The sequence below is a fragment of the Patagioenas fasciata genome, chromosome 5 (genome assembly GCF_037038585.1).
Source record: "Patagioenas fasciata isolate bPatFas1 chromosome 5, bPatFas1.hap1, whole genome shotgun sequence".
Classification (NCBI taxonomy): domain Eukaryota; kingdom Metazoa; phylum Chordata; class Aves; order Columbiformes; family Columbidae; genus Patagioenas; species Patagioenas fasciata.
This window is the reverse complement of record NC_092524.1, coordinates 7,799,739-7,814,883: the sequence shown is the minus strand read 5'-3', so window position 1 is coordinate 7,814,883 and position 15,145 is coordinate 7,799,739. Positions and strand designations below refer to the sequence as shown.

Sequence of the window (15,145 nt, the reverse complement as noted above, 5' to 3'; positions counted from 1 at the left end):
GAACAGAGTCATAAAGAGCTAAAGAGAAGAATAAAAATCAGATAGTTAAAAAATGATGTAAGGTAGAGTCTTAATTTTTTATTATTAAATTCACAGCACATTAAATATTAACTGTTCATAAACTTTGTTTTGTGCAATGATAAATTAATAATATCTACATAGACATGTTCTTTTACAACAGTGAAGCTAAGAAATATAGTACCAGAGGACCTTGTGTTGACAACTGAAGCTATTAGAATAGACTCTTTAATCTTCAATCATAAAAAGTAGATAATGTTATTTCTTATTACTATTAAATGTAGAGTGCCTTACTAGGAAACATATATGTCATTACTAAAAATAACTACCAGAGAATGTTATGAGCAAGGAAGAAAAAGATGTTAGCAAATTATATCTTAAGTTCAGTTAAATGTTCTCTGCTAATTTCCACCATATAAGAACAGATTTTCAACTCATTCTTCTATTAGCCTATAACAGGTTGCATAAGGTTGATGTCTGAGTACAGAGAGTCATAGTTTAACATGGCATGTTGTACTTTTGACAATAGTTACCAATTGCAAATGCCCCAAAATGCAGACTGGTGTGTATGCTTCCTGCATCACTGAGAAACCTTTGCCGACCTTGCTTGGGGAAGGGATGATGAACTTTCTTTTTTACTTCTTGTCTGTGAGCTGTGAACCATGTTTCCTTGGTTAAAACCAGGGGATTTTAGTAACTTTTGTCCAGGATTTAGCAACACCATCCATTCAAATGTTTCCTGTGGTTCAGAAATATATTGAGGAAGGAGCATCTTCCAGGCCAGTCTTCTCAAAGACTAATTCCTTGTCTGCAGACCAGGCCATGGAGATGTATTTCAGAATTAAATGTAGCCTAAATGAAGGAATTATGGGTTTTTTAAGTATTTATACATGATCTAGCCAGCAGACCCATCCGCTGGTTACTGGTATAGCTACCAGTACATGGAAAGGTCTTACTTTGAAGACAGGAGCCTACAGGAGCCCCTTCACTGTGATAGTTGTGCAAGAGCAGTTTCAAAGAGCAGTTTCAAGCACCTCAAACCCACAGTGAACCCTCTTCCAGCAAAAGGTAGGACAAAACATTGATTTGCATGAACACACACTAATTTTTGAGTCCTGATACTTTAAATATTTTTTTCCAAACTAGGAGTCAAAGGAGACTCATTTAAGGTTTCTATGAGCTATTTTGAATGGACAAACCAAAACGCTACCTTTCGACACATTTTTACCTTCAAAATGTTTGCAGTGTCTTCTGTGTTTGCTTTCAGTGTCCCAGCCCCTGACCCCTCATCTTGCCTGGCTGGGGCCAGCGCTGTCCCCTCTGCAGTGACAGTGCAGGGACCGGCTCTCAGCCACCTCCACCCCAGGAGCACGCCACGGGTCTTGTGCAACTCCTGCCCCAGCTTTTTTTCTCTCGTGATCCTGAATCAGAAGCTTTGGATTAGGATGGGCTGGGAGCAACACGTGCTCTCGATGTGCTTTTAACAGGCGTATGGTCTGCCGTAGCCAGCTGATGGGAACTAGGACATGCAGAGTGGTGCATCCTCCTCATTCAGCTGCTGCCATGGTCTCAGAGCCAGCTGGAGCGTTAAGGAGCTGAGCAGCTCCCTGCCAGCCCGGCTCCCAGGGCCAGCTTTAGGCGCAGGCGAAATGGGCAGTTGCCTGGAGAGGCAGGCTGGTGGAGGCAGCGAAATTGCAGCCGGGAGAGGACAAGCTATGCCCTGGAGTGCAGCAGCAGCTGCTACTCCCTGACAGGCTTCCCCAGACCCCTGCTCCCTGCAGCACAGCCCCTTCCCATCTTTCTCCCCAGTGACGGGGGCTCTGGCTGCTTGCCTGTAGCCCTGCCCTTGCTCTGTCTTGCTCAGGGCCAGCCTTGCCACTGGGACTCCCGTTTCATGCTCTCCCTTGCAGCCACAGCAGGGACTGTCAGTGGCCCATGGTTACCCCTCTTCGGTGCCACGCTTCGTCCTCCTGGATTCTGCCTCCCAAAAAGCGTTCCCAAACCTGTGCATCAAACCCAGGGGACAGCCACCTGTGCTGCATTAGATGCAAAGCCTAAAAGCAAAGGCAGAGCAAAGACAGTGGGGAAGGAGGCTAGGCTCTGCTGCCTATTTCAATAAGTTCTTTCAGAGTCTTGGCATTTGCTCTTGCACAGTGACGGTGTTCACTGGTGAGAGCTCATCCCCACCTGCACAGCCAGGCCAGGCTCTGTGGGTGCTGCTTTGGGAAGGTGAACGCGAGGTGGTTGGCACATCCCATCATCGTGCTCAGCCCCTCCAAGCCCCACGCTGTTTCACAGATATCTTCTGCTGAAAGACACCTGCAGAACACTGCCACATATCAATCCCTCTCTTATGTGCTTCATAACCTGCTTTTGGTAACACAAATGGAGAATGGCAAGGGGCTAGTGTCTGCTCTGTGTGTCAGCAAGGAGACACTGCTTTTTCTGCTATCTTAAAGAACAGGGAGAAAACACCCCTGAGCAAGCACATCAGTGTTCCAGCCTTCCAGCTGGGCATCACAGACATGTCAAAATTGCAACCAGGGCTGCCAAAGCACTGCAGGTACACCTTGGTCAAGGACAGCCTGGTGTCAGATGCCCAGTGACCCGGGGGCACAACCGCTAAACTGGATGAGCCTGACTGTGTGGGTGCCCATGCAGATGGGCTGGACGTAGGCTACAGATAAGCAGTGTTGTTGGAAAGTGCCTTCATAAAATACAGTGATTTTGGGGCACCTAGAGAAAGCATAAAAAAAGGTCTCAAGCTGATAGGCATTAGTGACAGAGAAGGCAAATGAGTTATCCAAGCAGCTAATGGGGTTTAAGTGGGATAACCCCAGGCTGACAGTAGCAGATACCATCAGTGAGACACCTGGTCAGGAATACCTGTACTGCACAGCACGAGCATTATTGGCTCAGCATGAACTAGAAGAGGCAAGATGCAGACTAGCAGGATTAGCGGAGACCTCCACCTGGCTGAGTTTAGGGTAAGCTCCTCAGCATTTAGTCCCAGGGTAGTTTAAATAGTTTTCTGCTTAAGGGATTGATTCTGAAAATCCCTTTCTTAAGCACTTAACTACAGGTTGGCTTGTTGGCACAGACCAGCCTCATTCACTTTGCACGTTCCCAAAGGCGATGGCTTTGCAGAGGGCTGGGAGTGCTCTGATGTGGGCTACCTGCAGAAGCCAGCTCTGTGTCACTCCTTTCGGGCTGCTTCAAGATCTGTGCCGGTAGCCATCCAGTGAGCTGGAGTCCCACTGCACTGGGCAGCACAGACATCACCGGGAGGCAACCACACCAAAACAACCAGCGAGGGGCTATGCTGCTGCAGGCCAGGTGGCTGCTCCTCACCGCTGTCTCTCAAAAGGGCTACTGCCAAATTATACCTTCCCAATGCTTCATCAAGCAGCTCTGTGGCTTTTTTCCCCCCATTTATTTTTGGGTTTTGAACTGGTCCGGCTTTCTGTGATGCACTTCCAATATATGGCATTGCTTTGTCTTTATATTTATTTTCGTTATAAACCTATTCTAGCTGGACCCTTCCAAAGGAGCTAAACTGTATAGGCAACAAGCTCTTTGTCTGTATACTTGAGAGTCATTTGGTCAAGTAAAGCTGCTGTATGTAAACGTCACATTCACTGCATAACAATTGGAGTGAAGTTTTTATGCACGGGGCTTTTTATTTTCCAATCAGCAGCCCTGAGTTGGGACTTTCAGGGTAAACTGGTAGCTCTGGGCAGCTTTGAAGCATCACAAGTGGAGGGTTTTGTCTCTAGAAGATTTACTAGCAGCAATCTTTTCTTCAACCGTTTTATTAGCCTCCTTTTACATATGTATAGCGGCGAGGGGAAAAAACCTGTCGTTGGTGAAGTACAGAGCCTATTTCCCCTGTGGTATTCACACAAAAAAATTGTGTGAAAAATTGTTGCTCAGGGCCTCCCCAAATCCTGAAATTTAGCTTAACCCCATGAGGTTTTCAAACACTTCAAGCCTTCTCTAACCCCACCCCCATCCCTCTTTTAAAGGTTGAAGCTGGGGTAACAAATTCAGTGGTGAGAATGGATGCCCTGCCCTTGGCTTCAGCTGGCGCTGCCAGGATAAATCTGGGCCCCCTGGCCAAACTGCTCAAAAGTTTTCACCCGCTTAACACGGGTTTTATAATTTTAACTTGCAAGTTCTTGTTGAATTGAGCCCCGTTGCGTGGACAAATTGGACAAGAAAAGTTTAAATGTTACCACTTTGGCTTCTCCTCAAGTGGTGCTGAGCACAGATGTTTGCGGGGGCCATCATGTCCCTATAAGAATGGGGGCTTTGTGTGCATAACCTTACAAAGGGCAGAATAGCCCTGCTTTGCTGCCAGCCACAGGATCATCCTATCTTTATGTGTTGATTTATTAGGCCAGGGATGAATGAAACCGTAATTAATATTACTGAAGCATTAGAGTCTATTTAATTTAAATGCCACTGAATATTTCACTTTCAGTTGGGAGTGACAATGTGTTCGGGACTGTTGGTGAAAGCCTCAGCCATCTGTTACCCCTACTAAGAAGGAAAGACAAGAGAAACACAGGGAGACAGAGAGCATTGAGCTTTGTGGCTTTTCCAAGCCTCCAGGATCATCATTCAACTCAAGGGCAGCCAAGAAACATTCCTGCGCATTGGACCCCTTGTGTATAGGGGAAAGACCTTAAAGGGTATAGGGGCAACGCATCTTCCCAAAGGATGGAGAGCAAGAGGGAGATGGAGGCAGAAAGATAGAGGTTTACAGTATGTACATATGCACATACAAATATAGAAGTGTGTGTGCATTGAAATCAAGTGCCAAGGCAGTAGAAGGAGTGTAGAGAAGGAAAGGGGCCAACTCACAGATGGTCTAAAAATATTTTTAAAAGGTGGGAAGAGGTAAAAGTCAAGGCAGGGTTTGAATGTTGATTTTAATTAACCTAAGCACTAAGTTTCCAGTCCAGCTCCACCGCAGCAAACATCCAGGCTTTGATTTGACGGGCATCGTGATGTTGGGAGCACAAGACATTCCTTACAAACTGCTGCTGCAACATTGGCTCCACCAAGCTAAACCAAAAAAAAACAGAGAAAAAAAGAAAGAGCAGCGGCATAGGCAGCAGCTTTAATCCCTGAAAAATGCTGTGCAGCATCACCTTTGCTCCTGTGGTGACAGGAGGGATGTGGCGGGTCCCCGGGCAGAGCGAGGGGCCAGGTGCTGGGGCAGGAGGAGCGTGCTGGTGCCGGGACTGAGCACGGGAGATGGCGGGGTGGGCGGCTGCGCAAGGCCACGAGTGGGAGGCTCCATCCTCCGTGGGATGGTAATTAGCACAGTGGGTTTTCTTATAATTGGGATCATTTGTTCTCCCAGTTTTTCTCCTGCGAACTGATTTCATGCCAGAGGGAAGCTGTGTGACTCACACCTTGCCATGCCAATTAGCTGATAAACATCAAATGTAAACAAAGATGGCCTAATTAAGACTAGTCGCCCAACCTCTATATGCATCTTGTCAAAATCCCACCAGCTTTTTTCAGCCAGATTTATTTTCTTGTTTGCTGGGACTAAATTAGCAGCTTTGCGCAGGAACCACTTATATTTGAGAGAAGCTTAGAGCAGGTAATGAGGAAAATTGGGAAGCAGGCGCAGGAGTGGTGTCACCCCCTCCATCTCAGTAGGGACAGATGGGGCAAGTGCCACCGCCAAGCTCCACACCGGGGCTGGGGACAGGGATTTTTTCCTCCACTGGATAATGCTGGGGACTGGTGTCTGACCCAGCAGCTGCATCCTGGGGTATTCACTCAATTTGTCTTCCCAAGTGCTACTGTCTGTACGTGAAATCTGTAATGTGTGTGTCTCCTGCCGCTCTCACCTGCTGTGAAAATTCATCAATCAGAGCCCATCACTTACCGTGGGCCCGTCCCCTCCGGCTCGCAGCCCGGGGAGTTATTTGCACTTTGGAGAGGAGGTGTACGACAGCGACACATCTGAGCAGCAGCGTTTCACACCCACTTCGCACTGGAGCAAAGGATCACACAGGTGAGCTGTGGCGGAGAAACAAGCCCATGGAGAAAATCTTATTCCAGGAGGTATCCTAATGAAGTCTGTAGGATTGCTTCATGGCAGAAATAAAAAAAAAAAAAAAAAACACCAAAACCCACAAACATGAAGGGATCTCGGTGGGTCATCTGGACCATTTCTCTGCCTGTAGACAAGATCCCCTGGGTCTCTACAGCTCCCATGGCTCACCACAGCTACCTGTCCTGTCGTCTTGTTGTCTTCAGTGTCAGGGCAGACTTGCTTTGGGTTTGAACTGAATCTCTTTGCTGTACACTAAGCCCATTTGCTCCTGTCCTACCCAGAATGAAAACAGAGAGAAAGTCCTTCTCCTCAATTTTGTGACCGCCTTTAATGTACTTGAAGGTTGTTACGATCTCTTCCCCTCCAGCAACTTCTCTTTTAAGCTTAGCAACCCCATTCATTCATCTGTTCCTCATAAGCTGTATTTTCCAGGTCTTTCAACATTTTCTCTGCTCACTTCTGAAGCGTCTCCAAGCATCTTTGTTGCTCCACAAGTGTGGTGTCCAAATGGGAGCATGGCATCCATCTGGCTGTGCTCCAACCCATCCCTGGATGCAGCACCCTCGTTGCTCCTGCACTGCACCTTGCTTCATCCAGCCCAGCATGGTCTTCCTGAATGCCATCCCACCTCCCCACGTACCACTGGTCCTCTTTGGTTTGGGTCACCTGAGACTGTAAGTAGGTAACATCAGTTCCACAATCCAGGGCAGGCATGACAATTTAGCACTGACTGGTTGCAAGGATGACCATCCTCGAGCCCACCTCACTGTCAGTCCAAACTGGCACTGGATCAGCTACTAGTGTCTTGCTGTTGCTGTGGTTTGTCCAGCATCTGTTACATTAGCTTCATCCAAACCATACTGCCCAATCTCACTCAAGAGAGCATCATGTGAAGCGCTGCCTTCCTAAAGTGAGAGAAAACTAGAGGCAGGGGTACATCCACCACGTCTGTCTGCATGACAGGACTCCCTCCGTTATAGAAAATAACTGGAGTGGTTTAACACAGTTTGTTCTTTACAAATCCCCATTGGTAGCTACTGCTCTGGGTGTTTACAAACAGTTGTATGATTATTTGCACCATCACTTTCATGGAGTTGAAATTGGGTTGCTTTGTCTAAAACTCACGGGTGCCTCTTTTCCCAGTGTAAAGGTCCTCTACAAGCGCTCGGTGAAAACCGCTAATGGCTCTGAGCATGCTTTGGGCTCTTCGTTAACCATCCCAGGCAGCTGGGGAATAACCTCTCACACCATGTCAATGACAGCGATAAAACGCTGCTGATGCTTCCCTGCTTCCCACAAAAGATTACAGGAAATAACTTTGAGAAGTTACCTGTTCTGATTTAGTCTGATTGAACTGGTGTCTTGTTGATCCACACCTAAGAAAGGCACCTACTTGTTTGAGAGGTGGCAGCGATTAGTTATGTCTCATGCTCATCAGCGGGTACCCGTCTTTCTCAACCTCCTGTTGAAAGAAAAGCAGGAAAGGCAGACACAACACAATTGCAAAGGGTGACCAGTCACAGCTGGTGTCAGTGGTGTTTCCTTCCCAATCCCCTGCTTGGAGATGTTCCAGGAATGAGCATGGACTCTCCCCACTCGTTTGACCGGGTTTGGGAATTGGGACTAGATGTATCAGGTCTTTATAAAGAGAGACAACACAAAAGATAAATTTAACTCTGACATCATTTATTTAAAGAACCTTAAAGCCAAAACCCAGATTTTTGGAAGTTCCTGTCTGGCTTGCAAATTGTCCTCCCAAACACTGAGTGCTGGGCACTGCTTTCCAGCGAAGGCAGGAAGGACGTGTTGGTACCTGGCTGGAGGAGTCAGCAAAGCAGCTTCACACCAAACTGCTGCTGCCCTAATTGGTGCAAATGTACAAAAAAACAGTGCAGAAATATGTTTTGCACTACAGGTGTGGGTGTACCCACAGCTCACATCAGTGTAGGGGCACTTAGAGCACAGAAATGAAGGTATGAAGCTATCTCAGCTGTTTTAATGGATAAGTCACCTAGTACATAGTAAGAGAACAATTTCATGGCTATTCAATAGTCTGGCAGGGTTCTGGGGAAGACAGTTCACAATAACACATGAAGCAGACCTTGGTGGTGGTGCCAGCAGGAAGTTTTTATATTCTGTGAACTTATTGTTTAAAACATTCTGAAAAGAGTTGACCAGCTAATCAGCAAAGTAACATGTTATAACTATGCCAGATGACAAAGCATTTAGCGTGTATGAGTTTCTCTGCCGGCAGGGCTCAAAACAACATGTAGCCTCGTAACTTTTTAAATTCCAGTCAGATCCCACACGCTCTCCCCACCGGCCTCCAGCTGACTCATCCTTTTCAGAATATTTCTTTTCATTACTGTGTCTGTAGGCTGCACATCCCGGAGCCAGAGCCAGATCAAGCTGGTACTAGCCAGTGCGGTGAACCCATGTTTCTGTATGGTGGTCTCATCAGTTTCTGCTGAATTTCAGCTTTCACTAAAAAGGAAAACAAAACATTAAAAAAAAAAAAAAGCTACAAGCTCTCTAGGAACCAGGAGCAAGCTTTGTGCTGTGGCCCCACAGAAGGCTGCTTCACCAACACTGTAGGGAAGGCAAAACTTTGGGACGGTGTGATTGAACCTCAGAGGGGACCTAACTGAACCACAGAGGGGACCTGCAGCAGGTCCTGACGGCAGTGATGGCAGTGTCACCTCTCCATCCCTACCCGCATGGCTGGGGCGCATGGCTGGGGACACTGGAGGGGAGATGACCTGCTTGTATTTACAAATCAGGCTGCTGCAACCTGGTGCAAAACCGCACGCTGGTGTCCCTGCTCTGGGGTCCCACGACAGGAGCAGCCCCTGGGACACATCAGTGCCCATTGCAGTGAGGCTGCGGTCCCTGCACCTGCTCAGCACAGCCGCTCTGCACCAACACATGTTCTCCGCATGAGAACCAAAAGGAAATCAATGCTCATCAGCCAGAAAAGCACCATGTAAGTAGACATGGAAGATTTCCAGTTCCTAAAGAGCTACCAGTGAGCATTTTCAAAGTGGCATTAAAGAACACTTTGAAGTACAGCCCGTGAGTTAAAAAATGTGTTTGGGGGCTAAATCCATATCTTGTTCCAAAGATAAAAACGAAGCTTCATTTTACTAAATATAGACATGTAAGGCACGGTAAAATTCATCAAAACTCTCAATCATATCTCTCAAAGAGATGTGTTGTGACAGGAGACCAGCAATCCCATGAAAATAAGGGCTCGATATTCCAGTACTTACACGCACGAGTTCCCTCCATGGCGTAAGCAAAGCCACTGGATCAAACACTTGGAGGATTACACCCTTCAGACAGGCAGCTCACACCAGGTCACTTGGCAGGATCCTTCCCACCGGGCAGCGGCTCCCGGCACCTCTTCCATGCTGGTGGTGAGTCTCCAGAGCTCAGCTTTTCCACCATCAGAGATCAAGTAGAAAAGCAACATTAAAAAAAAAGGCTTTATTGATTCAGTTGTATGAAATGATCCCCTTTGCAACACGGTTTACACTAAGCCTCCAAATCTGACATCTCTTTGAAAGCCCTCTTAATATATCCAATTATAGATTTTCAGCAACTTTGTGGAATGTCAGCTTTCCCGGCGACTGACCCCGGAAAACACCATTGAAATCAGGAGGGATTTTGCTATTGAGCTCAGTGGGGGAGGATCAGGTCCTACATAATTTTATTGTCAGCAATGATGACCTCTCTTCACAAATGAAGAATACCCATCCTGAACCATGGCCTTCGGAACGTAAACCATTTATTTTTATAGCTGGATCCTTCCCCAAGTGGGATATTTTGTGCATGGTTAACTTATCCCAGGGCTTTAAATGCTTGCCAAGTGGCTTTAATAGCAGGATGTTGTTTAAAAAGATTGAGAAGGATTGTGGGCAGTAATAGAGATAATTGCCAAGGAGAGATAAATGAATCTTCAATCTCAAACCAACTTGGCTTTATCATTGGGTCAGGAGGGAAGATCCAGAAAAATCCCCTGTCTAAGACCAAATGTGTAATGATAGTTTGGGATTTAGGGAAGTTGGCAGCTGTCGAGATCTTTTGATAAAAACATTTTTTGAGGCTTAATACAGGTTTGCAATTCCATATAAAGGCATGAAAACCCCTTTTCACTCCAGGGATTTGACATCACAAAATAAAAAACCTGGAGGTGAATCTCTGGGAGAGGAGCAGACAACAAGTGACATCCTGAACTGAGAGTTTTTCAGGATGCACCGGCATAGGGAAACCGCGTGTGGAGGCGCTGAGCACAGACCCAAGCAGGTAAGGGGTGTTTTGCAGGACACGGGGCACCTCGGATGTCCCTTGACCACCCCTTGGCCACCCCTTGGTTCCCAGAGGGGCTGGGGACAGTGGTGCATGCCCAACCCAAAGTTTTCCTTTCTGCTTTGCAAATAGCAGAGAGCGCATTTCCAGAACATATTCAAGCATATTTATTTATTTATTCATTCAGTAGGGAGGGGAGGAGGTCGAAAGCCAACTATTTTAATGAGAAATTATCTTACCTTATCATGCAGAATAAGGTACTGCATGACACGGTGCTTTTTCAGGTCAACCTTTTCAAAAATGAGTTGCCAAATAAAGACTGCTGAAAATGAAAAAACAGAGACTGACTTCAGACAGGTCTCCCCTGCTCAGGTTTGGAGGGGTTGAGTGGAGTTTCAGCTTTTTTCCCCTCTGAGAAATCCTCTTTTCCCTTGCCTGCTGTCAGACGGCACCCAGCAGCACCCCGGGCAGCAGGACGCTCGCTGTTCTTGGTGGTCCAGGACACCCGGGGTGACTTCTGCCAACACTCATGGGGCTTTTAAAAGAGTGGGAAAAGGCATTTTAGAGAGAGATGACATATTTCAGCAAAGGCCTTACCCAGCTAGAGGGGAGGAGGCGACAGACTTCTGAGATACAGTCAGTGAACGTGGAGCACTCAAGGGGCTTTCATTGGAGTGGAAAAGGCATTTTAGAGAATTTTAACTTCTTTTTCAGCAAAAATCTTTTCCAGCTCAGGGCGGGGCTTTCCCCAGTTACATTCTACTACGCTACTTTTCTCCTTTCTAGACCCTGTATTCTCAGCCATGGGAAACAGCATGGAGGAAACCCAGAAGCACTGCACAGGGAGAGGCCTGACAGAATGATTTCTCTCTGTATGATCTGAAAAGGAAACTCTGACCCATTTTTTCCAAAAGCAGTATTAAAAAAGACAGAACGTGATGTAAGCAACACAATACGGGCCATCTTTGGATTAAACAGTCGCTATTCCAAACCTCCCAGCTACTTCCCATGTTCGCAAATTCCCTGGAAAGGCTGACAAAAGCCATGAAGAAGGTGTGTGGTTTGGCATGATAAAGCCTTTTCCATACACAGGGTACAGGAGGAGTGTTATTCTTGCGAGGTTTACAAACGAAACCAAGAGGTTGAAAGGAAGCTATGAAATAAAACTGGGGCAAAACCATCACAAAACATGAAAACAAAAATCCCTGCCAGTGAGCACAGCTTGGTGTTATGCAGAAGGAAATCCTTCTCGCCGGCATAGGAATTGCAGCCCATTCCCAGCTTGAGGATCTGCATTTTCGGACGGGCTTAGCCCCTCTTTGCAGAAGGGCCACAGCCGATGGGCCATTGACTAAAATCCCCGCTGCCTCGGGCTCCTGTTCACAGCCCGCTTGCCTTTAATATTGACATGCTCACACTTGGTGGTATTATTCGGAGCTTTGGGTCTGATGATCATATTTATATGGCTGACACCCAGCCCTACTTGCCTATTCCTGCGGATTCCCGTGAAGTGCTGTCATGGCTTATTACCTGTCTATCTGCACTTCAAGCCTGGGTGACTTTTAATTTTTTGAAGCTTAATGCTGGGAAAACAGAATCGCTTCAGACTGGTTCAGTTCACCTCCTTGAAATAAGGATTTATGGTATATAATACTGTATTACACACAGCTCGGGAGCTGGTTTCACTGTTAGGCTCTTTAAAATGGCCTTATTTTATCTGAAATAAAACATATCAGCAAGAGGAGAGAAGGGAAAATATCTTCATCAGATTTTGGAAGCTTCTGCGGCTTTTGTTGCACATTGCTTGTCAGGCTGAGGAGCCCTTGTTCATGCCTTGGTCTAATCCAGAGTTGTGTATCGTAGCTCCGTGATAATTGGAAACTCTTCTCACTCCGGCATTTTCAGCTGTTGTAAAAGTCTGCAGCTAATGTCATAACAAGAATTAAACTGTCTCATCATATTACACCCGTCTTAGCTGACTTCGTTGGCTATTAAGGTGACAGCGCCTTGATTTAAAATTTGTGTTAATTGTTTACCTCTTCTTGCACAGGCTGTATTGGGGTTTTTGTAGCAACCTGCAGGCTTTCCGTAGCTGTGGATTATCTTTGTGTTTAGCTTTATATGGACTTAGAAAAAAATATCCTCTTTGTTTGGATCGCACCACATAATACTCTCATCCCATGGATTTCTTTGGCACATATATTCTCTGCATGGGTCGCTTTTAAAAATAAGCTAGTGGAGAGTGTATGGCCAGCTTAGACGGTACAAAACTTTAAGAGACGTTTTTCCCTCTCTGATTTTTATTTGTTTTGGTTGCCTCCAGTTTGTCTGATTACTAATAGCAGGGGTGTTGTTGTAGATAAACAAATGTACTTGCTCTGCCTACAAAACCTTTCACTTTGTAGGTTTAATAGGGAAAGTGGCTTGTAGTCCACCCCTGCAAAACAGACCTTACAGCCCATCATCTTCAGGTTCCCATTTTTAGGGTGAATAAATGGAGCCCCGTGTAAGCCCATGGTAAGAAACTTTTTTATGTAGCGTTGAGAAGGGAAATTGCTTTGCGCCATATGCTGTCTCTCTGGCACAAAATGAGCGTCGCCTCCATGGGAGTTTGGCACACTTAGTGATTGCAGGGCTGGCAAATAAGGGACTTTTTTTAAATTTTTCCATTATCTAGCTCTCCAAATCCATAGGCAATGTATCTCTCCACAGATATTTGGAAAATAAAACATTTATTTTCTCCAAGATTGAGAATTTTATTTACTCCCTTCACTGAGGGCTGAAACGTTTCTCACCTTCTGCTCCACTTTGTTGTACTTTCTCTCACTGAAGAAATTAATGAATGGGAAATGGGGAGATGTCAACTTGCCTTAATAAAAAAAATCTTCTAATTAAGGCAAAAAAGTAAGTAATCAAGTAAGTAATAAATATTTATTCGTGAGTTTAAAATCCTATTAATTATTGTTCCAGATTCCAGGGGCTTTGAATCAGACCTTGGGCTGGTTCTTGGAACATGACCTCAGCTAACGGATGTCTTCCTAAGGAGGCCTGCTCTGCCTTCCCTGGGCAAGAAGTGCTAATCGCATAACCAGCCCTGCTCTCACCGCATCTCCCACTAGTTCTTTTTTCAGTTTTTAGTTAAAATATGAGCTTGTGCATGAGCTGCAACTGGATTTTAAAAATCTCTAACGGCCGGTACATTTTACACAGTTTATAGCTTATAAACATGACTGAAAATTGCAAAACTATTACTGGCTATTTGAGTTCCCAGCCTTTATTCCTGGGGAAAAGCAAAGTCTCCCAACTGTCATTAGAGAGCACTTCATTAGCAAAAAAAAAAGCAACCAAACATCCACTATTTATATTTTGAGCAGAAAAGCGCCACTCACTTGCATGAATAAAGCATGTGCTTTCATCGGACGTTGCTGGTTGTTCCCTGAGCACCAACAGCCTCGGCCAGCACCGGCACCCACGCATGACAGAACCTCCCAAACCAAGAGGGATTTGCTGTAATAGCACCAGCAACAAGTGCAGCTGCCGGATGGTGCTGAGGGCCACCGGGGTGCTCTCGCCATTAAAGCAGTGCCAGTGAGGTTGTCTATATTTAATGTGAAGTTCTCTGCCTTTGAAGAGCGTTTCTTGGTGCATGATAACCACGCTTTAAAAGCCTTTTGTTTCATTCCTGTTTTGATGAACTTCTTTCCCTTTGATGTTCATCTGGAGTTTAATCGTGATAAAACGCGCACAATGGTTAGATTGTGGAAGAGAAAAAGGTGCTGGGAGAGCACAATACCATGTATTATCCACTGTCTCCCCTATGATGCTCGCTTGGCAGGCGGCAGCGAGCGCTGCAGTGAGAGACAACTGGGGTGACAGCCCTGGAGCCCTGGACTGTAGCCGGCTCCTGCCACAGTGACAGCTGAATCTGAGCTCACAGCAGAGGATCGGGCACAGCCAGGTCCCTGTGGGGTCAGTCCCAGTTTGGGGCATCCTCTCCCAAGTTCTTCTCTGGCCTTGAAGAGTGATGGCCAAACTCAGCATGTGGCACTACATGGGCAGGATGAGTTCCAGCTCCCTCACTACACATCAACGTCCCACATCAGCGTCTCCCACATCTCACATCTGCCTCTAGCATGGGAAGGTGAAAGTTTGAGGACGCCTTCTGAAGCACTGGGGTGCTCCTGGCACAGGGTGATGCTCCAGCACAAACACCAGTCTCCTGCCAAGCTGCCGGTGCCACTGACTCTCAGGGGTTTTCAGGAGCCGGGTGGAAGTTGCTGCTGTTGTGGTCCAGGTCTCAGCGTCAGGCTCTTCTGTGAGCAGCTCAGTTTTCCTTCAGAGGTATATTTCCAGTCCATCCAACTGGGGTGGAAACCTCAAAAATACAGGAGGCAGAGGGAACCTCTAAATATGCTGGTTGTATAGATTTTCCACAATTTTAAAACAGGGAATTCCAGAAGGCAAGGTGGGGCAGCAGTCACCATGGCTGGTCCAGACAGCATCGTACCCGCAGGCCAGCACTCACTTGGGTGTGTTTCTCCCTGCCCAGACCCTCTGCAGGTTTGAATCAATGCCCTCACGGCCATACGAATTATTCGTGCATATTAATTCCTGGCACTACCCATTTGCCCCCCAGCAGGGGACATCTCCATCATGGAGGTGCCCTGCAGTGCTTGGGAACTTCCATGGCTGCACCCCAAGCTCAGTGGGGACAGCAGACCAAGGTGACACGGTGACACC

The 15,145-nt window shown here is 46.5% G+C and overlaps 1 long non-coding RNA gene across 5 annotated transcripts in view; it reads right to left on the bottom strand.

Moving 5' to 3' along the window:
* LOC139828071 (uncharacterized) overlaps positions 1-15,145 on the bottom strand; it is a 41,269-nt gene that overhangs the window by 5,202 nt on the left and 20,922 nt on the right. For 2 of the 5 annotated variants that reach the window (XR_011739252.1, XR_011739251.1), the window contains 3 exons: positions 10,645-10,727; positions 9,367-9,532; positions 7,568-8,581 (listed from right to left, as the gene is read on the bottom strand). This is a non-coding gene — a long non-coding RNA (uncharacterized lncRNA). The other 3 variants (XR_011739255.1, XR_011739254.1, XR_011739253.1) reach the window with 3 other exon arrangements.